We start from the raw sequence: 24,111 nt of genomic DNA on the forward strand, positions 1-24,111 counted from the left end.
TATTGCTTTTCAAAGGGTGGTGTCACAGAGGCATGCTGTAAAATCTGGAGATGCTGCCAGTAATTAGGCAGCTGGGTGGCCTAGAAATTGTCTCCATTACACTGTTGTTTCCTTGCCAGTTCTCTGTGTTCTCTCATTTGCAGGGGGTGGGGGGGAAGCGTTGTTTTTCTTTACATAGTTCTTATGGGCAGAATGAACAAAACTTTTTTCACTCGCCAGAGTCTTCTGATACAGCATCAACTTCCACATTTATAATTCATTGTCCTTGCTTTGATTTACAATCAGTTGTCAAACACGTATTTAATGAATGATCAGGGCTACAGTATTTAATGTGTTAAGGGGGTTCTATTCCCAAATCCACAGGTTTACCACATGTACATATGCTGTCCGCATGGATTAATAGTGTGTCCATTTTTTAAACCAAAACAGTTTTAAAGTATGCATCACTCCAATAACTGAGATAATACACGTCCAGTGCTTGTAATAAATAAGTGTCAGACTAAGGGACACAGAACAGGTTTTGCTTCTCTCCCTTTGTCTGTCCCTCTCTCTCTGTCTCTCTTTTATGCTCTATCTCTCTCTCTCAATCTCTGACATACTCTCCTTTTATTCTACTACATTCTCCCATGTGGTTGTGAGAAATGAGTACAAATGTGTATGTATGTGCTTTGAATTTTCTTATTTGGGTATGTGAGGGAATTTATGTGCTATGTGTGATGGAGCTTAGTAGGTGTTCCGTAACTATTTGTTGAACTGAATTGTGAGTATTTGCACTTTTTGAGCCTGGCTGTAGTGGGTTGAACAATGGCTCCCCCAAAAGATATATCAGTGTCCTAATCACTAGAACCTATGAATATTACCTTATATGGCAAGAGTGAATATTACCTTATACGGTAAAATATGTGATTAAGTTAAGATCAGAAGGAGCTTACCCTGGATTATCCCATATGCCCTAAATGCAATCACCTGTGTCCTTTTAGTGAGGCAGAAGGGGTTTTGAGACAAATACACAAAGGAGAAGGAGGCAATATGACCACAGAGGCAGTCTAGAGTGATGTAGCCACAAACCAAGGAATGCCAAGGTATGTCAGAAACAAGAAAAGGCAAGGAACCAATTCTCCTCCAGAGTCTCTGGGGGAGATTGCAGCCCCGCTGATACCTTGATTTCAGACTTCTGGCCTCCAGGACTGTAAGAGAGTATATTTCTGTTTTGTTAAACCATCCAGATTGTGATAATTCATTACAACAGCTACAGGAAAGCATCTTGGCCCCAGAGGTTGTTTCATACATAGAAGAACAGCAAACCAGGTGTGATCCAAGCAAGCACTGATATTTGAGATAGCTGCAAATAGTGAGGAGGGAACAGTAGTAGTAATTCAGATGGCAGGAAAAATACTGACGTCAGGTAGCCATCAGTATTAATTGTGATTATTTAATTACAAATATTAATAGGAAAAAATATTAATTGGGAACTCACAGTTCAAGAGGTTTTGAACTAACACCAACCTATCAGGTATGTTTCATTTTTCCCATTTTACACATGAGAAATCTGAAATAATGGAGATTATATAAATCGTCTAAGATCAAACAGATAAGTGGAAAACACAGGAATCAAACTCAAATGTGTCTGACTCCTAGTTTAGGTTTATCACATCTGTGCCATAAGTGCTCACTCTGCTTTATCACCCCTAGTCCAGGACTGTTGAAATGGGCAGCAGGATCCAGGCCCAGAGGGCAGCATGTTGATAGGAACTGGATAGGGCCAAGGCTTTGCCTAGTTCTGGACAAACTTCCAGACCAATCAAGGAGGAAGGGCAATGCAGTGGAAGAGAAATGGGTGTGGGGCTGGGGAAGCTACATTCAGATCCAAGTTTGACCAGTGTTTTCCTGTCTGATCTCTGCTCATCTTTAAATGTGAGTAATGAAACCTCTCCAACAGAATCAAATCGTGAGAGGACATATGTAAGTAAAATGCCTGCTTCAATATCTAGCAAGAAAAATGCTTCTCATTACATGGTAGGGTTTGAAGAAAATTGGACAAAACAATAACAAGCATTGCTATTGGCTAGTATAAGTTACATACTACCTTTTTGAAGTAAATATTGAGTTAAATTTAAACTATAGAAAATGAGAAGTGGTTTGTGCCTTAGTTCTTTTGAGCTGCAATAACAAAACTACCACAGAAAAGGTACCTTAAAAACAACAAAAACATTTCTCACTGTTTTGAAGATTTGGAAGTCCAACATCTGACACTGGCAGATTCAGTTTCTGGTAAGAGCTTCTTGGTTCATGGCTGTCTTTTTTGCTGTGTCCTCACCTGGCGGAAGGGGGAAGGCAGCTTTCTTGGGCCTCTTTTATAAGAGCACTAATCCCCTTTATGAGGGCTCTCTCCTCATGACATAATCACCTCTCAAATGTCCCACTTCCTAATACCATCACCTTGGGGGTTAGGTTTCAACATATGGATTTTGTGGGGATGCAAACATTCAGACCACAGCAGTTTGGTTTGATAAAGCAGTCACTTGATTAGAAATCCAATTCTCTAGAATCCTTAGATTTCTTGACTGCACAATTAACTACAATAGATTTCAGAAACACTTGGGTTTCATCCAAAGAAAGGCATGTTATTTATTACAAATACAAATAACTATCTTAAAGTGTTGGCCTATACTCTGACATTTAACATATATTAGGCTACATTTGATATAATTCTGACTGGCTTTCTTTGTCAAACTTTTGGGATGCAAATTTGGAATCAACCTCTTGAGACATATCAGTCTTTCAGGAAGAGCTTCTCACTCACAAGCATATAGTATTCACATTTCAATGCAATTATTTGATAATTTTTTAAAAACATGAAATGTAAAGCATTTTTCTTGAATTTATTTCAATTGAAAATTTAAAACACAGTCGATTTGAAATATAGGTTCTTTGAGATTGAAGAAGGAAAGTTTTGCTTTTGTTTTTGTTTTCCAAAATACATAGTAAATGGGAGCAATGATGGAATATGTGTGTGTGTGTGTGTGTGTGTGTGTGTGTGTGTGTGTGTGTGTGTGTATACACACTGGGGTAAAAATAAATGAATGGATCCTTCAAATATAATTATTTAACAGGTTACTCAAAAAGCTTTTTAAAGTTTATAACTTCTTCACTTGGCTTAACTGCACTGCATTCCCATAAGTTTTAAAAGAGCTTAATTCTTTTTTAATAAAGGGCAATTTTTGGACGTTTATGAGCTGTGCATGCTTCAGAAGTAAAGATGATATCATTGACCCACCACCAGTAAGACTTGTTCTTTGAATGATTTTTAGTTTAGTATTGACAGTGTTTTCTGATAAATGTGAATTCTTTCCACATTTCCTTTACAACCAGCTGCACACATTTACAAATGGTGGACTTTGGTTATTAAGGCTGTCAGAAGCCTAGAGCTAGAGCAAAGCATACTTGCACTCACTTATGTGAGATCCAATCAATGACTCTAATCTCATTAGCACATTTCCCAACCAATGGTTAAAACTACAGTGTATTCCTTCCTCTAGGAGGGGAGGTCAGAGCCTGACTCTTATATGAAGAACTCAAAATCCTTTCTGAAGAACAAAAGATGATCCAGTACACATAATCTGACTTTTAGATCTGTACTTCAGCCACTGGTTGATCCAGGTTAGTGAAGGATGATGATAGCTTCGTTTTTATATTTGGATTGATCATGGATATCAGATTTTTAGGAGTAAGAATGACTTACTGTGTAGTGCTTTCTTGGAAAGAAGTAAAGCATTATGTAGCCAAAAGGTAAAGTCTAATAAAAGGGACCAGAATTGTTTATTTTTACATCAGAAGAGATACCTGTGACTTTTTAAAGTGATCACAGTCTCTATCTCATAGTGTACAAAGGGTGAAAATGATAGTTAGCTCAGGTAAAGAGTTTTTAAAATAATCCATAAACAAAAACACACCTTGTATCAAATGAGTTCCATCCAAAGGTATGTCATGGACTTGATTAAATTAATGACTTGGTAGGACCAGAACTGAGAGCCTGAAAATATCCCCATTTGTCCTACAAATATGAAGTTCTCAAATGTAACAACAGCTTTTCCAAATTTGTTGTCTATCATTTTGTCTTTTTACCAAAGCAAATATTTTTTTAAGTGCTAATTGGCGGTTCTGCAAAGATCCCACAGTGCTCCCAGGCTAATTGCATCACCTGCAGAATTCTCAGTCGGAGTCCACTTCTAACCTGTATAATCAGGAAGTCTGACAGGAAAATGTGTGCTCAAAGTTCTCAACAAAGAGGAAATTACTTTACAGTCTGCTATAAACATGTACAGATAGCTGAGAGTTGTTTCATTTCATTCATTAGGGATGGTCTAAGTTAGCTAATCTATACTGTGTTTAAATTATATAGATGCTTTTCCTAATTTTTGGATAAGTGCTATATTTATGGCCGATGTGTTGAATAGTTGAAATAGTTTGGACTAATATATGTGGCACTATGGCTTGTTCATAGTTGAGTTGATTAAACTGCCCCACTCGACATTTTACATGGTTCTTTCTCACATAAGTTATTCCAATCAATGTAAATATTTCTTAGGCTAAAGGAATTATGTGTTTGACAGCTGGTTGTTGGCTCCAAGCAGTTGATCAAAAAAGTAATTTCAAATTGGGGGGGGGCAGGGAATCCATCACAAGTTTGAGAAGCTGATGTGCTACAAAACCATGGAGCAGACAGGAAAGAAAGGGCTATAATCGTTGTACACTTCATTTTGTGGTTCTGACAGTTACAACTGTGACCTACAGAAAGTTAATTTCTTCGTGCCTCAGATTTCTCATCTGTCAAATGGGGCTAGCATCATTTGCATCAGCCATATGAAAACTGGCCATTTTTAAAATCAAAAATGGTCAAATATTAGCAATTTAATATTTTTTCTAATAATAACACCCATATCATAGGACTATAGAAGGATTAAATAAATTGATGTAGATAAAGCACTCAACATAATGACTGAAACATATTAATTACATGCAAAATAAATGTTAATAATATAAAAATATAATTATTACTGTTTTTAAGACTGGGTTCATGTGAAGAGAGATGTATAGTATATACTGGTAATTTCCATTCAAATGCTGCTTCTATACTACCTCATTTTTTACCTGATGGGACCAGGTGAGAAATTACTAAGCAGTAACCTTAGCTGAGGCAGAGGCACCTGTTCTATAAGGCTGCAGTGGGTGCCTGATTCAAGAGAAAACAGTTCAGAAACAAAGCCAAGTGTAAGCAGGCAATGAGTGTGGGTATCAAAGGTTGAAGCCAGGAGCTATTATTTCATTCCAGAATCTGGTCACTGAAGCCAAGGTTGGAAAACTCAAATAATACAGCCAGGTGTGGCTAAAAAGCCAAGTTGTAGTCATGGGTCATAGAGGAGAGTGAGTCAGGAAAGGCTGCAAAACCTCAGATATAGGATGGGATGGACAGCTTCTAAATGGCAATGTCACTGATAAAGCTCTAGGACTAGAGGGTTTTGAGTCACCACACAGCACCCCAAGTCATAAAGGTTGGCCACTGGAGGAAGCTCTTTTGCCTTTTGATTCCCCACCTCCTGGGAGCTGCCTGGATAATTGTTAGCCTTAATGCTGTAATTTGTTTGCTCTGTGGAGATGAGAGTGCTCTCTCTGCTACAGTTCCTATGAGATGTCATCTCCCTAGAGAAAGACTGATGAGGTCAGGATAGGAATTTGATCAATTTTCTTGCTGTTCAATTGAAAGACCACAGCACCTTCTAAGAAAATTGCCATGAGCCTCGCAATATCCTCCAAGATCCAGTTCCTCCACAGATCATCCCCCCAGTATGTTTCAAATCAAATAAGATTATTTGCTCCCCATATATATTATCCAGCTTCATCATGAGGTCATTTCAAGGCTTGAGAAATAACTGAAAGAAATGTTAAGTATCTCTTGTCTTAACTTTAATATAACTTAACTATACTAAACTGTTAACACCTATCAGTAGCATGTATAAATAATAAACTACATTAGATGCATTGAATATTTTAGTTCTATAAATATATGTTAATATAATTAAGGCAAGATGTTCTATTTCATGCTATAAAATAGCTCACATATAAGCTAGCCAATCATTTATAATAGTATATTTTAGAACAGCATTTTGTAATGTAAGGCTATCAATTCTCCACTATGTATTTGATTTGTCGAGGATCTGGTGTATCTTTTGGTAGGTTTGTTACTATCATAATAATGTCTATCCATGTGCTGGTTCGCCTTAAGCCCATGTTAGTTCATTTTACGTTATACCAACTATTTGAATGGCTATTATCTAGAATAGTACAATAAAGATAGCTTGAAAGAGGCCCAAATCTAACTCTGCCAATTACTTATCAATGACTGGAAAGCAACTGAATACTCCAGGTCTTGTTTTGTTCTCCTATAAATAAAGGAGAAAAAAATCTACCTCAGGGAGGTGTTGTGAGAAATACATGGGAACTAAAGCAACTATCACAGTTCTGTGGAACAGGGAGATACTCAGTAAATTTTAATCTCTTCTCCTTGTTCCTGGAATCACAGGTACCACTGAGGGAGACTGGTTGGCAGTAAGCCTTATCAATGTAATTAGTATTAAAATTCCCACAGTAACTTGGTGAGAATAATAATAAAAAGCACCTTCTGCATAACCCTATATAACTGACTTAATAATAGCATTTAATCCTTATAAAAAACTGTTGTCTTCATCTTACCATTGAAAATGTATTGAGACTCAGAGAGCATGAGGGACCTGCCTCAGATCACATAGTCAGTTAACAGAACATTTTGGAATTGAACCCAAGTCTTCTGACTTAAAGTAGGGTGATCCTGTGATCTAGTTTCTTAAGGCCTGATAACATGACTCAAAATCTCATATCTGGAGAGATGGATTGTCTTAGGAATCATTGGTCTACTAGGTAGAATTAAATTATATTCATTACAAAATATTAATGCATTATAATAATATAGAAAGTGAGAAATCACTAAGAGATGGTAGGAGCTCTCAGGATGACCCTTGACTTTTTTGTTGGACTGATTCTGCTTCCCGGTACCTATGTTGCCAGGTGCCTTTCCTTTATGGACAAGCCTTTTCCATAAACTTAACCTTAAAAAAGGATATTGTCATTCAGCTAATTGATCTTTTAGCCAGACCTACATTCAGTGAAGAAGGGCCTTGGGAGATTCCAGTTACTTTGCCAACTACTAACTTTTTTCTTCTTGTGTACTAAAGGGAGAATAGAGCGTGTTATGTAGCATATATACTGAAAGGGCCAATTCAACTGGAAATTTTAGATTCAAGATGTTGGTGTTGAGTTGGCAACCATTATGTTCTAAAGATAAAGAAATAAACCATATTTTTATGCAATCTTAAAATCACTGATTCCTTTTTATCCCCTGATATACTGGTTTTATCTTTGCTCGTCCTTGACTCCAAAGTTTTCAGTGTGATAATATTTCATGTGTCAGATAGAGAACTGTGATATTACTGGAAAAGGTGAGACAAAATGGGAATGAAATGCTTCTCTCCTTTTTATAATATCAAGATTACCTGATAAGGTATAGATACAATGGAGAGGAGGAGAATATGGTAAATTTTGTAAATGTTAAAATTTGCTAATTTTCTTAAAACTTCCTAGTTGTGTATGAATGAATATTAATTTCAAAGAAATATCTGTGTTCTAGCTATTACCACAGGACACAATATTTATATATTACCTACATTTTGAGCTTTGAAAGGCAAAGCATACATGTAAATTGTGAGATATCTGCCCTTGCTTAATTTAATAAGGTCAAAATTCTTTTATGTTTCCAAGCATCATTATTCATCAGTGCTTGCTTATGTGTAGAAGTTAGTTTTTGCAGAAGTCATTACATCTTTTGGTAACTATAAAGCTTTTTCCAAGGATGCCTCCATTTTCTACTTCACTTGTCAAACTACACCAACTGCTACACCTACTGGCAGTGGTGAAATTGCAAGGGTCGCCTCCTGTCTTTCCTGTCAGGCCTACATCAGTGCTTTGAGGAAATAAACTAGGCTAAAAAGGGTCTGGCAATGCTCTTGTTTGTTTGAACAGAAAAGTAATCTACATATCATTGTCATCCGGTACCTCTGAAGATGTGAGGAGGCAGGTCATTTCCCTCTGCTGAAGTGCTTTTTCTTTTATTACCAGCCCTATAACAAGATTATTGGAATGATTCAACAATAGTCATGCCACAGCTATAGATACTTGTTGAAAGTAAATAATAAAAGCATTTTATCTGAATGGCTGTCATTTTCCTGTTGAGGGGTACGTCTGGTACATAAGTACATTTGTATGCGTGTCTGCCTTATGTGAACTACTCTAATTTGGTTATCCTGATAGGTGCCATTGTAGCTTCATTCTAACAATATTAGCAGAGAGGAAGAGGTCAGTCATTTTCAAACTGTAATTTGCAGTCACTCCAGTCAAAGGGATGGCAACAAAATTGAAACCAAGTAAGAAGGGATTTTAAGGAGACTAGTGGAAAGTATTCAAGCATCATATCATAATTTGACATTTCAGCTCACCTTAAGAAGCACTAAGTTAGAGAAAGGAAACAAGTTCACTGCACTGAGATTAAAAAGTCAGTAAGAAAGCATAAGCTACTTTTTTTTTTTTAATTTATTTTTATATTTTATTTTTGGCTGTGTTGGGTCTTCGTTTCTGGGCAAGGGCTTTCTCTACTTTCAGTAAGCGGGGGCCACTCTTCATCGCGGTGCGCGGGCCTCTCACTATCGCGGCCTCTCTTGTTGCAGAGCACAGGCTCCAGACGCGCAGGCTCAGTAGTTTGGCTCACGGGCCTAGTTGCTCTGCGGCATGTGGGATCTTCCCAGACCAGGGCTCGAACCCGTGTCACCTGCATTGGCAGGCAGATTCTCAACCACTGCGCTACTAGGGAAGCCCTAAGCTACTTTTAAGGTTAGAGGGTTAAATGCTTTTATATATTACATACTGATCTTCTAAATTTTATGAGAGCTGGGTTACTTTCAAAGAAAGCAACATTTGTAGATTTATTTTTAGTTTTCTTCAATACCATTTTTCTTTATTTAAAATCCTAAGCAACAATGAGTTTTTCAGAGATTTAATTAAATAAAAGTTTCATTTTCCTTACACTTCAAGTAAATAATATTATGGGGAAAAAAGTTGCTTAGAGTGACTTATTAAATGCAGAGAAAGAATGTCATGTATATATGGAGTTAATTTACTATAGTCTACAAATGTTTACTGGGCACATCCTGTGTGTCAGGAATTTTGCCAGGCACAAGGCAAAGAGCATTGCTCTTATGGACATTTTTGTCTATCTGGAAAGAGAGACATCAACCAAGAAATTACAATGAACTGTGCTATAATGTTAAAAATGAGAGTATGATGTTTCCTGTGATTGGGTGGCTAAAGGTCCAGGAACCAGGAAGACCTCATGGAAGAATTAAAATTTAAATTCCGAACGAAAGGATGAGTAAAATTTAGCCTAATGAAGAGACAGGGGAATACAGCATCAGGATAAAGAAGCAAAAACTTCCCATATCCACTCTCCAGAGAGAGTGGAAAGTTGAAGAACAAAAAGTTTTGTATAGTAAAAGTATAGAGCACAACGTAGGGAGATGTCAAAGGTAAGGCTTAGACCTGGAAGGTTAGAGATTTATCTACTTAGAAATCAGAAGCCACTGGTCCCATTGGATGTTTGTAAAAGAGCAACATAAGATGTGAGCATTGGAAAATCATCATGACTACAGTTTCAAGATTATTTTAGAAAAGACCATGACTGGGGACCTGGGAATCACTTAGAAGCCTATTGCAACAGTCTGGCTGAGAACCAGTGGTGGCCTGGGGTAAGAGCTGGTAATGGACATGATTTAGGATATGGGACAGGTAAGACTTGGCAAATAAATATACCAAATGATGAAGAAAAAGGAATAAAAATCCTGTTTTTGTTGGGTTTTTTTTCAACTTGGTATATGGCATTGCTTTCTATTGGGCTAGGGGGACTTCCCTGGTGGTCCAGTAGTTAAGACTCCGTGCTTCCAATGCAGGGGGCGTGGGTTCTATCCCTTGTCGGCTACATGCTGCCATGCTGCCATGCTGCGTGGCCAAAAAAAAAAAAAAAAAAAAAAAACCTTGGAAGGCAATCAACGTTGACTGAAATATTAGGTGCATGACAGGAAAAAAAACGATTTCTTAGCTGTTTAATTCTATGTAAATATGTAGTATATCTATATATCTGTATACATAGATACATACATACATACATATATACATACATAATGATTTTTTTTTTCCAGAAAACCAGAGTGCATAATTTGTTATTCACTCTTTTAAGGAAATGAAGATCTGGAATTATTAACACACTTTCCTAAGAAAGAAAATATAAAATACAATTAAGTAGCCTTCTCAGAACAACATAATGAATGAAAGGGCTAGTCACAGCACTAATGGGCAACGTCTTTTTTCTTAGATGGAATTCAAAATGAAAATGCCACATAGATAGACCTAACTTGTGTCTCCAAAATACACCTCCTATCCATGGCACTGAATACTGGACACTGTTTTCAGCACTGCCTAAAGGCCCTGTGAAGAAAATCAAAAGTATTAAACACATTGCTTCTTATCATTTATTATGAATTCACTCGTTCATTAATTAGTGCATTAAATAAATATTTTGAACACTCACTATTGGCCAAATCTTGGGATTGATGATGCATGGGTTTACAAAATGCAGAAGGTAGTCCTTCCTTTCAAGAAGCTCATTGTCTTGAAAATCCTTAGAATCCTTATCTGTATTTAGTACAGTGTCAGTGGTAATAGAGAAGCACAGAGGAAGGTCTCTAAACCAGCCCAAGGAAGGACTCTCTGAAAAGGTGAGGCTTGAATGTGGGAACCAAACTCAAAAGATATGTAGGAATTGACTAGGAGAAGACTAGGGAGGGAGTGTTAAGAGGTAGCAGCAGGGGGCCTTCCCTGGAGCCTTCCCTGGTGGCTCAGTGGTTGAGAGTCCACCTGCCAATGCAGGGGATGGGTTCGTGCCCCGGTCCGGGAGGATCCCACATGCCACGGAGCGGCTGGGCCCGTGAGCCATGGCCGCTGAGCCTGCGCGTCCGGAGCCTGTGCTCCGCAGCGAGAGAGTCCGCAACAGTGAGAGGCCCGCGTACCGCAAAAAGAGGTAGCAGCATATGGAAAGGGACAGAGAAGTGAAATCACCTTAGGCATTTGGAGAAGGGCAAGCAGTTAGAGAAGCAAGAAGCAGAGACCCTGAAGGATATATATATTTATTTGTTTGTTTGTTTGTTTTGGTCTGGGAAAAGAAATTGACTTTGTCCTGAAAGTCATGAGAAGCTATTGAAGTTACATGACACGTCTATATTTTCTAAATTGGAATATCTCCAACAATAGGGTGGTACTTAGCCTTGAGCCAGTCTATAAGTGGGAAGACTAGTTCAAAGGTCATTTCAGGTGGTGCTTGTAAGGGTGGAAAGTTAGGGAATGATTTGAGAAATATGTTGGTGTTTAAATCAGCCTGGCTTGGTGACTGACTAAACATGGAGAAATTGAAAAATTGGCACCTAATACACATGCAATGAATATGCTCTCTATAACCATCAGTGTTTCCCAAGTTCCCAGTGCTACAAGTATTGCTGTTATACTGACTCTTTAGGTCTTCAAATCGAATACATCACAAAGTTTATAGATTTCTTTACTTCAAGATATTTCTTAGAAAGGACCATCTGTTTTTCCAAATGCCACCTTGTCATGGCAAGTTTACTACAATCTTCCTGACAATATTCCTTAATGCTAATTTCTTTAATCGTCTTCCTTTTGGGGTTAAAGATAGTTTATTCTAAACTTATCCTGGAGATAATTTGAAGAACAAGGAAAGGAATGAAGGAAGGAAGGAAGAAAGGGAGGAAGGGAGGAAGAAAGAAAGAAAGGAGAAAATATTTTCTTGGTAACTTTTTCTAAAATCTTGAAGGTAGGAAATATATGCCCCCTTGACTTTGTTATTTAAGTGCATTGAGATGATTTCACAGGTGTATTTAATACTTGTGGATCTACCATAGGATTACACATATTGTAAAAACTAATATGTGATTATGCTATTTCTTAATTTTCAAATGTATAGCTCCTGATCATATCTGCAACCTGTCCATGGAAAACCATTTTAAACACCATTTGACAAATTTTTGAGGCCAAAAACCTATCAAGCACAATCAGAGAGAGTATTTAAGATTTTCCTTGTTAAAAGGAAAAATCTAATGCCTGACCAAGAAATGAAATTAAAATTTTCTTATAATTTCAATTATAGTAAAATTTTATCCCTAGAAGCCATGTTCTAAACTTGATTATGAGTACTGAAGATGATAGGAAGTGCAGGACCATTGTCCTCATACCAAAGGTAAATTAATTTTCAAGACCGTGACTTTTAATCATTTTTAATAGTTCATTTTAAGTAACAATCACAGGCTGAAAAAATTTTTGAAGTACACATGTGAATGAATTGTGCTAAATTTTGGAATTATAGCTTTAGCTTCCAAATCCCACCCTAAAAGTGTACTTTCTAAACCTGGGTTTATGAGTTGATGAAATATGTCCAGTCTAATACACCAAACAATTCACACAAGGTAAACTTGAATAAAGTATAAAACTTAAAAAAAACAAGTTGAAAGATTAGAAAGATTAAAATATTCTTGTGTGTGTACACACACATACACATATAGCATCAAAAATCATGATTAATATATGAAATATTTCACAATTCACATGTAAACCAATGTCACTTAGAAACAGCCAAATTTTGTTTTCCATACAAAGATTTTTAAAGCACATAGAAGTAGAAGTATTTTTCTGTCTTGTGCTACACTATACATAAGCATCCATCAACTGGCCACTCTCAATGAAGAAAAAAAGCTGAGCTGACAATATGGCTTAATGGAGAAATGTGAAGGTTAAATCTTAATGGAAAGAGAACTTCATCTGACCATGAGTCTTTTATCCATTTCATCCCAGTGGTACTGTTGTTACTTTGACATTGACATTCACATGAGTTATAAACTGAAAAAGGATTTCCATAAAAAGAGCTAGCCAGCTTTGTTAAGTAAAACAGGTCCATTTACCTTCACAGTCTAATAAAAAGGTAGAAGTAAAGAACAGTGAATGAGAAAGAAGGAACCTGTTTTCCAACCTACATCTTCCTAAATATTTATATTTCATGTAGCTAGGAGGCAGATCTTATCATTTCATAGATACACTCAGTGGTACTATAGCATTTAATTTTCTTTACATTTGAAAATTTTTGTTTGTTGGTTTAACATTTTATAAACTATAACATTTTCACATATAGACACAGGTAACTTGACCTGACTTAGAAGTTCTGGTCTTGTCTTTCATACTGGAGAAAACTGTGCTAATGCTCTCTGGGAAATCCTAAGTCTGAGTTTTAAGAACAAGAGGCAGTAAAGCAACAAACACCAGTTGAAATCCAAGGCTTGGATGAAATATTTTAGTAGGTACTAAGAGGGTGTCTGTGAAAACAATGGAAGAGGTAATCCTTGTTCTTGGGAAAGTTTACAAGATTTTTCACTGAAAGGACTATACCATGAGAATGCACAAATCACTTTGTCCATCAAGAAATCAGCTCTAAATACATAGGTAGTGAAATTAGAGGAGTCTTTATTTTTTGTGTTCTTCCATTAACCTACTTTATACCAAGCTAACTGTCAAACAACTTTCATTCATTTGTTCAAGAATGTGAATATTAATGTTCATCATATAGTATTAGCAAACTAGAAAAGAGAATAAGTTTGAGCCAAGCCTTGTCTATTGTATTTGGAGATAAAAGTTACAGAAGAGAATTACCATTTACTGAATGTTAGTTTATATGAACTAGCTGTTGTCCTAGTTGACAAAATCCATCATCTCACTATATCCTCATCATTCCGTAAGATAGGTGTTATTCCCATCTTTTTCAATGAGAAAGGTAAGGTTCAGAGAAATTAAATTTTCATTTTCACATATCATCTGGGTCAACTTCACTCTTACAGATTTTCTCCTGTTATATGTGCTGAAAGTAAGCTCTACTTTCATAGGGGGAGAAAAAGCACATTTATAATTTATAGTACTATTAAGGCACTTAGAAAAAAAGATCTGTCAGAATAATGTTAGTTTTGGAATTAATAATAAATGTAGAAAATAAATTAATGCAATAGTGAAGTGCATTCTTTATCCCAAAAGGATATCAATTGGCAATTTCAGGTAAAGAGTCAATGTTAAAAATTTGCTAATATCTATGAATATTCTAAGGTCTGGTGAACTTCTATTCATCCTTCAAAGACCAGCTCAAAGGTGACCCTTCAGACACAGTTAATCATTTCCATTGCTATGCATTTACCTGTATTCTAATATATATCATGTTTTATTACAATTATTTCTTCACCTGTTTCCATTTTGATATTAAACTTCCCAGAGTTTGTGATTCCTTTTGACCCAAGATTTGGGATTTTAGCAATGATGTGTGTGCTGTACAGTTGATAAGTTACCATATACTGATATTCTGGAATATTAACATGTTCCAGTCACCAGAAAAATGTTTCCAATAATTTTTTAAAGCTCCCTTTCTCTTTGGTTGGTGGTTTATTTCATCCTAATACGCCTTAGGATTTTTTGAAAGTTTTGAAAATATCTCTATTCTTTATTTAATGTCATGGCACCTCAACATTTAGCTGATATTCTATTCAACTTTACAATATGTTGTTGAAATAATTTCTCCAAAATTTAGATAAATTTACTTTCATATCATTATGTCTTGGATAACACAGATAGAATTTTTTTCCTTGTTGTTTTAAGGTAATATTGATGGCCAACATGAAAAAATGCAATGTATTTAAATCTGTGTAGTATTTTCCCCTTCCCTTTTCATAAAATGGAGGGGAAAACAAGGTCTATTATGAGTTCCCTATATTATCTACGTTTTTTATTATGCAAGTATATTTAAACATATGGGGAAATTGCCTTAAAGAGTAAACATATAGAAAAAAAGCCAATGTGTGGAAAAATAAAAGTCTCAGTCTACAGCACTATTCTTCAACAAAGCCTGTTTTCTTTATTTCCATATAAAACAAAAGAGCTAGTCATATGTAAGTTAATAAAGTGAACACAAGGGAGATGTACCTCCAAATTAGAGCCAGACGGTGAATAATAGAGCAGGAATGTACTTAAAGCCTGGTACCAGCTCGTGACAAGGTCTGTTCTCTGTCTTAGCCCTCGACTTTTGGAAAAGCTTCAGGAGCTATGAGAAAAACTTTCAACCTGACAAGCACTCCAGGGCTGGGAAAGGCTCCTGTTTTAATTCAGCCCAGATGTGATCCTTAATGAAAGCATTATGGTTCTGCAGCTGCAGTGGATAGTACAGGCATTTTTAAAAGAATAAACTATTTAAAGAGATTTTCTTTTTCCCTCTTACAATTATGCTTGACCTGTGTTGGGGTAAAATCTTAAGATAGGCTATAAAATAATTTACAGTTCCATGACCTTCACAGTCTGAGTATTTTCCTAAATTTCATGCAAAGGAGAGAAATGTGAAACTTCAGGATGTATGGACTATATAAATATGTTTACCATCCTGTCTAATCCAATAATTCTCCAAAAGCTAAGTTTTAAGCATAGGTAGTATGAAAATAATAAGTATGAAATATTAAGTATGAAAATACTAAGCCAACCAAAATACTGATTCTCAAGATATAAGCTAAATTATTTACATAGATATTGTTTATTCATATTTGCATTTGATTACAATCACTGGCAGGTATACATACATATAACAATACATAAATAATATGTTTTTTAATTTAAAAATTTAAAAGTCGTAAATGTAAAATGAATGTAATTTTTTAAAGGCAACACTATTTTTTAAAGACGTAGATGGAGAGATTCCACTCGAATAATCTGACCTGCCCCTTCAATATTCCAGAAACATAATATGCTGTAGCATCTAATTGTCAATCTGACTTCATCCCAACATGAGAGGGAATCCTCCACTTAACATGATTTCTGTTTTTACCAACAAAATAAGAAAATAGGTGGACAATGTTTGGGAGGAAATGAGAAGTTATGATTATTTTGAAGCATTCTTTGTTTGCCTTGTTTATTGTTTTGGAAATGCTCTAGTTGGGTGGCATCCAGTGGGAACTCAGGGAAAAGCATTTTACATATTTATGGAAACATTTGCTAACCATATAACAGTCCTGCTAAAGAAAAACCTCCATTAAGCCCATAAAATAGTTTTTAAGCTGTTATAGGAAGTTATTTTCTAAGAGTAACAAGAAAAAAGAAAAAGCAGGGAAGAACCAAATGATTGAAAGGTATTAAATGATTCTGTTTGAGAGCAAGAAATGCAAGTTATTATTTGCTGATGGATTATTCAGAATGAATTTCATCATTCTTGTTACAAATGTGTTTTTGACACTTTAATTATGAAGGAACTATTCTGAAATACAATATGAGTAGAAGATGCTATAAGTTTAAGTAAAATGCTATTGCATCCTCATTTTACAAAATTCACAATCACATTGAAATTAAACAGCATTCCTCTTTTGTAGAAAGAAATGCTTATTGCAAAAATGGAATGTATGTGGATCCAGTGACATTTTAATCATTTTATTTTATACAGTATTCAGAAATAGTGGAAATGGAATGGGGAAAGCTTTGCAATTTACTGCATATATATAGCACTATGTACACAGCATACTCTTACATGCCATAAAGATGGAACTTTTTCTACTGTGATTTAGTGAAAAAAGATACTCATTAAACACTGGCGAGTAGGTAACAGATGTTGGTACCTGAGTACACTCATACTGCTCAACTTTTTGCACCCAGATGGTTTTACTTCTTCTACCCTCATGCCCCCAATTTACTAATGAACATCTCGGTTTGTAATTTATTTGGGCACATTTACTCTAGAACAGTCAGCCAATCAGCTCAATGACCATAATTTAAACAATAATCTACAAATCATTTTTACAAGCTACGCCTATTAAGTTGTGATGTGTTGATAAATTTAACAGAGTATATAATGGCACGTGGGGGCCCTAATAAACATGCATTCTGAATAATACAAAATCAACTGATTAAATAATTATCTGAGAATTCTCAGCCTGAGCTAAAGTGGAAAATAGAACCTCTAGAGTTGAAAATCCCATTCTTCTTTTCAGCAGATGGAGATAGACTATAATAAAAATTTGATGCTTAAAGAATGATTCCCTTACGTTTAGAAATTTCCACCTAAATTAGAAGACGTTCATTTCAAATTTTCACTTCTATATGGTTAGGGTAGGCATACATTCAACACCTGGGAAGATTTCTGAAGCTATTATTTTAAACTGAGTTAAAAGGTTACATGTATGACTTTAAGGTAAATTCACCTGTAGTGTTTGTCTCCAGTACATCTCTAGACAGCTTAGAAAACAGGCAAGTTACAAGAGTACTCTCTCTATTATCACAGGTCGTGCTTATTTCACATGTAAACATGTCTGCCCCAGTGCATAGTCATTCTCAAGACCAGAACGAAACACTACACAGGTCTGCAAGTCAAAAGAAATGCTAACTGAGTGGGTTAATTTTATTTCTAGACAAGTTAGGAAAATGTTTGGCCAGGATTTTACTTTGCTCAAGAATAAAAGGCTGTTTTTGCTTCTATTCTAGGAAAGGACCCCAGCTTATAGAAGAAGGAAAAGCAAAAAATGAAAAGACCATTATACGGAGTTTGGGAACATGAGCTACTGTAATGTTTAGTTTAATTAGGCCTCCTTCTCTAAGTATTGCACTCCCCAAAGGGTAACCTGTTTTAAAATTCTATGTCCTTGAGGGAGAAGAATATTGAGATCATCAACTTCCTACCACCCTCCCAGAAGCAATTTTACAACAGTAATAGTAGCATAATAAATTGTATAAAAGTATATCATTAAACGTTGTGAAACACATATAGAGTTAATTACCTCTTTTACTTAGCCTGCACCTGTAGAGACTTTATGTTTGCAATGTATATAACCATGATTTATATCAGTCAATAAGTACTTAGTAAAGTAGGTATTCTGAGTCAATATCATTTTACAGGTGAACCATTCATAAGTTCTCTGTTTTTACCAGTCTTTTAATATTTAACATATATATGATCAAATATCAACCTTCATAAAAATCAGTCATATACTTGAGCAATTATTAAGAGCTATCTAATCACGATTTTTTTTAAATTTTAAATAGAAAAATCTTTTCATCTTTGGAGATAACAGACAAACATCCCAAGTATTCTTTTTTGTTTGTTTTTTAACAAAAGAAAGTATAATTTCTTTGCCTTCAAAGCTGCTTTGCCTCTTTCATCCCTTTTGTATGGGAAATTAGTGACGCATATGGTTCTGAAATTCAAATATAATGCAAAAGACTTTCTACATTTCAATCATCTGAATTCATATTTAACGTATTGAAAAATTAACATACATGGAACATTTCCAAAAATGTACATATCACACGTGAAAATAGCATAAAAAATTCAATCTTCTTGGCTTTGTTTTATATTAGCAAAGCTGGTCCCAGAGAGTTTTGACTATGGCAAGACAGCAGCATTTGCATCCATTTCAAAGAGACATGAGGGCCATCCCACTTGCTCCTGCATCTTCCCTGTGCCATTTTAATAGAAGATGCCCTCATTTAGCAGCAACACCTCAACTGTACAATATGCAGGGAAACATAATTAAATTTAATAGGGGCTACCCCTGGTTTGAAGACACACTTGATTTAAAGCCACTCACAATTTAAAGCTGCAGGGAGATGTAATTAAATTTTATAGAAGCCACGGCTTTTAAATGAAGACACATGATCTATGTGCATGTGTGAATATACACACACATACAGTAAAAATAGGACATTTAAAAAGGTATTCTTCTGTAATTATTTATATTATGATTCAAAAATACAAGACTTAATAATGCTCAAATGGTGTGAAGGCTGTTTTTATTCATGTGATAGGTGTGACTATAAGAACATACCATGATAATTATCATTGTACTATTACAATAGTAGCTTATTGACTAAATTGATAGATATTTATCAATATACATTTACTTGGTACATTTAATGTTACCTATTCTTTATCTGGCTTTATATATTTATGGCAATGACATCAATAAAAAAGCTTTGATAAATCATGTGTCTCTTGTTTTTTGCTGCCTGTACACCAAAAGACTTACTAAAATGATGTGATGTTATTTTAAAGAATCTAAGAATAAAATTTACATTTTTGCATATGTATGTAATATACAAGTCATTCAAATTTGGAAAACATTGTACATACTCTTATTATATATGTTTATACAGTGTTTATTAATACATCTAAAAAATTCCAATATGTGGGAGGAATCAAGACACAAATCTATCAAGTCTCCTACCCTCAAACTTTTGATTTAGTCTTTAGGGTTATCTACACTGTTAATATTAATTTATGTGCTCAAATTTGATCAGTTTTAATCTTTTACTAAAAGGGAACAAGATATAAACTAAGACTCAAAGTCATTAAGTAAATGTCTTATGTGGGGATAAAAAAAGCTCCTTTGTAGATTAAATCTTTGAAGAAGATCCTGTGAAAACTCTTCAGACTTTGTTCCTTTAATGTCTATTTAATGCCTTGGAGAAGATATCTTCTGTTTTGACCCTCCTTGAACCCTAGACAGTAGCTCAATAAACCTCGGAAAGACCAAAAGTTTCAGAAAGAATGGTCTTTAAAGCCAAAAACCTTGCTCAGGGCTATAACCTCAGTGTGAGACTGAGCTCAGGGAGGAAGGGAAGATCTCCTATCTTTACCACCATTAATTATCCACTCAGTAATCTACTCCTGCCATAAATGCAGTACTTTCCTAACTGGACTCTTCTTTCCCATGCCTCAAGCCATGGATCATCAACCAACTCCCAACCCCCACTCACCCTGAAAAATCCGTCCTTTGTTGTTCAAGATTATTAAGCTAGGTAAACTGTGTAACCAGTTTTTAAAGCAAACAATTAGATCTTTGTTTTTACACTAAAGCTCCTTAGAGACCCATATAATGAATTGTCTGAAGTAAGAAGTGTGGGAATTTCTGTATTGGTCTAAATGTGTAGCATATTCTATTTTACCTACTGTTATTCAGTAGCTTAAAAAATAATACTGATTCTTTATATTACAGTGGTTGTACTGGTTTCTTATTTTCCTTCTAACTTCATTTCTTCTTTACTTCCTATACTTTGTAGAATCTTTGTAAATTATATTCCATAATACTACTTATTATATTTCAAGTACAGAGAACACTAAGAAAAAAGCTGATCAAAACAAATTGTGTAAACTAAACTACATTTTTTTTTTCTTCATGGAAAGTAGTGTAGCAATCAAATTGCCCAGCTACATTACTAATGACCTTGTGCCAGCATCCACCACTGAGTGCTAGGTGTTTAACAAATGAAGATATCATAAAAATGTCAACAGTTGTTATCTAGGGTGAAATGGGATAATGAGTGACATTGATGTTCTTCTTGTATTTTTTATTTTGAAACTTTACACAAGCATTTATTATATTATTAGCAAAGAAAAAATTATTTATATTATATATTTATTATATAAATGTATGATATAAAGTATAGTTATATTATTTAAATACATTTAAAGGTAAATACATGTGATTAACATTTCAAAACTGAAAAATAATTACTTTATATAAACTAGTTTCATAAGAAGCCTCTTTTTGTACTGAAAGCTGTCACCCGTCACTGTGCCTGGCTCATTATGTATAGAGGCTACTTAGATGGTTATTTTTTTCCTGCTGTCATGTTTTGTTTTTCCATGTATAAATTAAGAGAAATTGCATCAATCCAAATATTGGATAATCTTCCACAATACATTTTAAAAGCCCATAAATTCTTTTTATATTTAAATATAAATTTACAGACCTAATTGTGATTTAAAACTCTCATCTAGCCTTTATTAATTCTATTACTGGTTATTGGGTAACGAAATCTTAGAGGAGTTCATATTTGGACTTTCACACCTAAGTCAAGTTTTATCGACATTTCGTGTTCATTTTATGTCTAACTAAGGTTAAGGTTTTACTTAAAAATGAAAAGTACAAGAAATTGATCTCTATTACAGAATCATAATTCATGATTAGTTTAAGTTGTCTTCTTACACCTAAACATTAGCCAGAATTGTTTTTATTTGTGTTGTTACTTTTTTCCCCTTGATGAGTTGTTTAGTATAGTGGTTAAGACAAGGGTATTGTATTCACACTGTCTTGGCCTTAAGTCCCATTTCATTCTCTCATTCAGTAAATTTTGATTGAGTGTCAAATTTTTTCTAAGGATTGTCTGATCTTGGAACTCAAATCAGTTTCATTTCTTCATCACTAAAAGAGAGATAAAATATAACTGATGGGGTTATTGTGAAGATTAGGTCAGATGATCTAAAAAAGGTTTTAGTACAGCATGTGCCACATAATAAACATAGAAGCTATTACTGTAAAGCATCTATTTATATGAATATACTTATAAACTGCTACAAATGGATTTATGTGTAACATACAACAGGACTTGATGGGATTTTTACTCAAGGAGCAGAACAGGGTTTCTCTTCTTAAAGGACAAATTCAAGTCCTTTTTCTACATTCATGGACTAGCTGCTTGATTATCAAGATTCTAATGTAAAAATATTTATAAATTTACTGAGGACAGGGAACATGCTTTATTCTTCCTCTCTTTCCTTCGCCTAGCACAGTACCTGACACTAAATTTGTGCTAAGTAAAGTTTTATTGAATTAAAAGCTTAAGTAGCAGAAAACATGGACATTAGTTTGAATCTCTCTTGTTCTTATGACAGGTAAAATGATATATATAATATGTCAAATATACTAATTTTCCTGAGAAAGAAATATTCCATAGAGTTACACATATGGTAACTGAGTCTTATAAGCAAAAGATTTAAAATAAGGCTTTAAATAACTAGGTTAACTGTATAAAGGTAGATTAATGTGACAAGATCAAGATATAGCCTGATGAAAAATAAATTTTAAGAATAAAGACTCCGGCAAGCATCCAAGAAGAAAAAATAGGTTGCATGTAAGAAAAGAAAAATCATACAGAGTTCCAACTTCTCCATGATGTTTAAAGTCAGGAGATAATGAAACAACTTTTTTAAAGTATTTAAGGGCAAAAGATGTAACTGAAGGATTTTATATCCAGCCAAGTTGTCATGAAAGATAATCTCAAATAATTAATGGTTCATTAAGTTTACTACTAAAAATATTTTCCTGAAAAAGTTACTCAAATATGTCATTTACCCAACCAAGAGATGCACTAAAATATAGAATTCAAAAATAAGGATGAGTTAGCTTTAAAAGAAAAATTTAAAGCTTTATATGTAAAAAATGTATGATAAATGTGGTGATAAAACATAAAGCAAAGTCATTAACCAAAAATTTTGCTGGAGAAGATATAATTTATAGTAAAATTCACCAATGATAGAATCAAAATTCCAGATTACACCAAGAAGAGTTATACATGAGAATTCAGTTTGGGGGAAACACGTGTCATCTTTTTTCTCTTCTTTCCTTTCCTTTTATTTCCCATATTTTCTATAAATGAAATATTTTGCCTATTAAAAAATACACATGATGTAATAATAAATGGATGAATTTATTATCAGCTTATACTATATGGTTTTGTATTAAATGTTAATATCTTTTATTAGGAGGGTTAATACAATGTACTTTTTAGATGAATATAAACCACAGCAAAGAATGCATTCCAGATTTATCCTTGAAAGTAGCATTGCTCCCCAGCTATATCCCAGCCTCATCTGAGCAACAAGATACTTTCAAGTTACAATGTTCTTTTCCTCCCCTGTGTTTTCTGTCTTGTTCTCCATTTTGGGGGGGGGGGGAATATTTCCAGTGCTCTAATCCTATTGAGACACATGTTGGACTAGCTTCTGCCATGCTTCTACCACCCACCTCTATTGGAGGACATCATTCTTTCCTCAAATATCAAATGATGAATGGATGGCTCAGTTCTGCGCAACTGCTTATAATTGCATGTGGAATCTTTCAGTCTCATCCCTGTCCATCAATGGATGGGACCCATTTCTACTTCAGTCTGTCCATCTTCTCTATCTGTTATGCCCCTTCCCTGAGCTTGACCAAGCTTTAGTGTGTTTCACATGGCAGTCCCTTGCTTTGGTAAATTCACAGCCCTAATCATTATTCCTGTTGACTTTAGTTGTGGCTCTAATGCTTTGTATATAAGTCCCTTAAGATAATTGTTTAGCATAACATTTCTTTATCCTTTACAAATTCCTACAATTTTCATAATCACAGTAAGCAATAATATTACTGGCTGTTCTTTTGAAAAAAACAATTAAAGTTTATCATTATTCTTCCTTGGTGAAGAATAAAAAAAAATTTAACAGAAATTTTTATAAGAATTTGTTTTCACATATGTTGATTTGTGAAAGAAAAACGGGGACATGAGGTCAATTATGGAAAGATAAAGTCAATGAAGTGACAAAGAATGTGGTCAAATTCCATTTTCAAAGTGTCTGCTTAATAGTCTCCCTAAAATCGCCTTTAAAATACTATGAAGATACATTTTTTTTTTTATAATTAGCACAATTACCCCAAATTAAGATATATGGAGAGCCCTTGGCTAGAATCAAAAAATATTTCATCACATATACATATGAGGCAGCAGGAATATAAAAAACTTCTAAATAGACATCTCATGTTTGATCTCATTAGAAAAGGTGGAAAATGGAAGTCCCTCTTAGGATTCATCTATTTGAGAGAGTGTAGGAAGGAACTGTCACACTTTCTGTTTCCTTGGTTCAAAGCTCAGAGCATGTAATGGACCCAAATATGGTCACTGATCTCTTTTCTCCACTATTGTTAATTTTTGTAAGTTGTACGTCATGCTATTCCCTTTTCACTTGATTTTCAGTATCCCTCCAGCCATAACATCTTCCAGAATATAATAGGAGAGTAATGAGAATAGACTTGT

Source organism: Tursiops truncatus, chromosome 17 (assembly GCF_011762595.2).
Source record: "Tursiops truncatus isolate mTurTru1 chromosome 17, mTurTru1.mat.Y, whole genome shotgun sequence".
Classification (NCBI taxonomy): Eukaryota; Metazoa; Chordata; class Mammalia; order Artiodactyla; family Delphinidae; genus Tursiops; species Tursiops truncatus.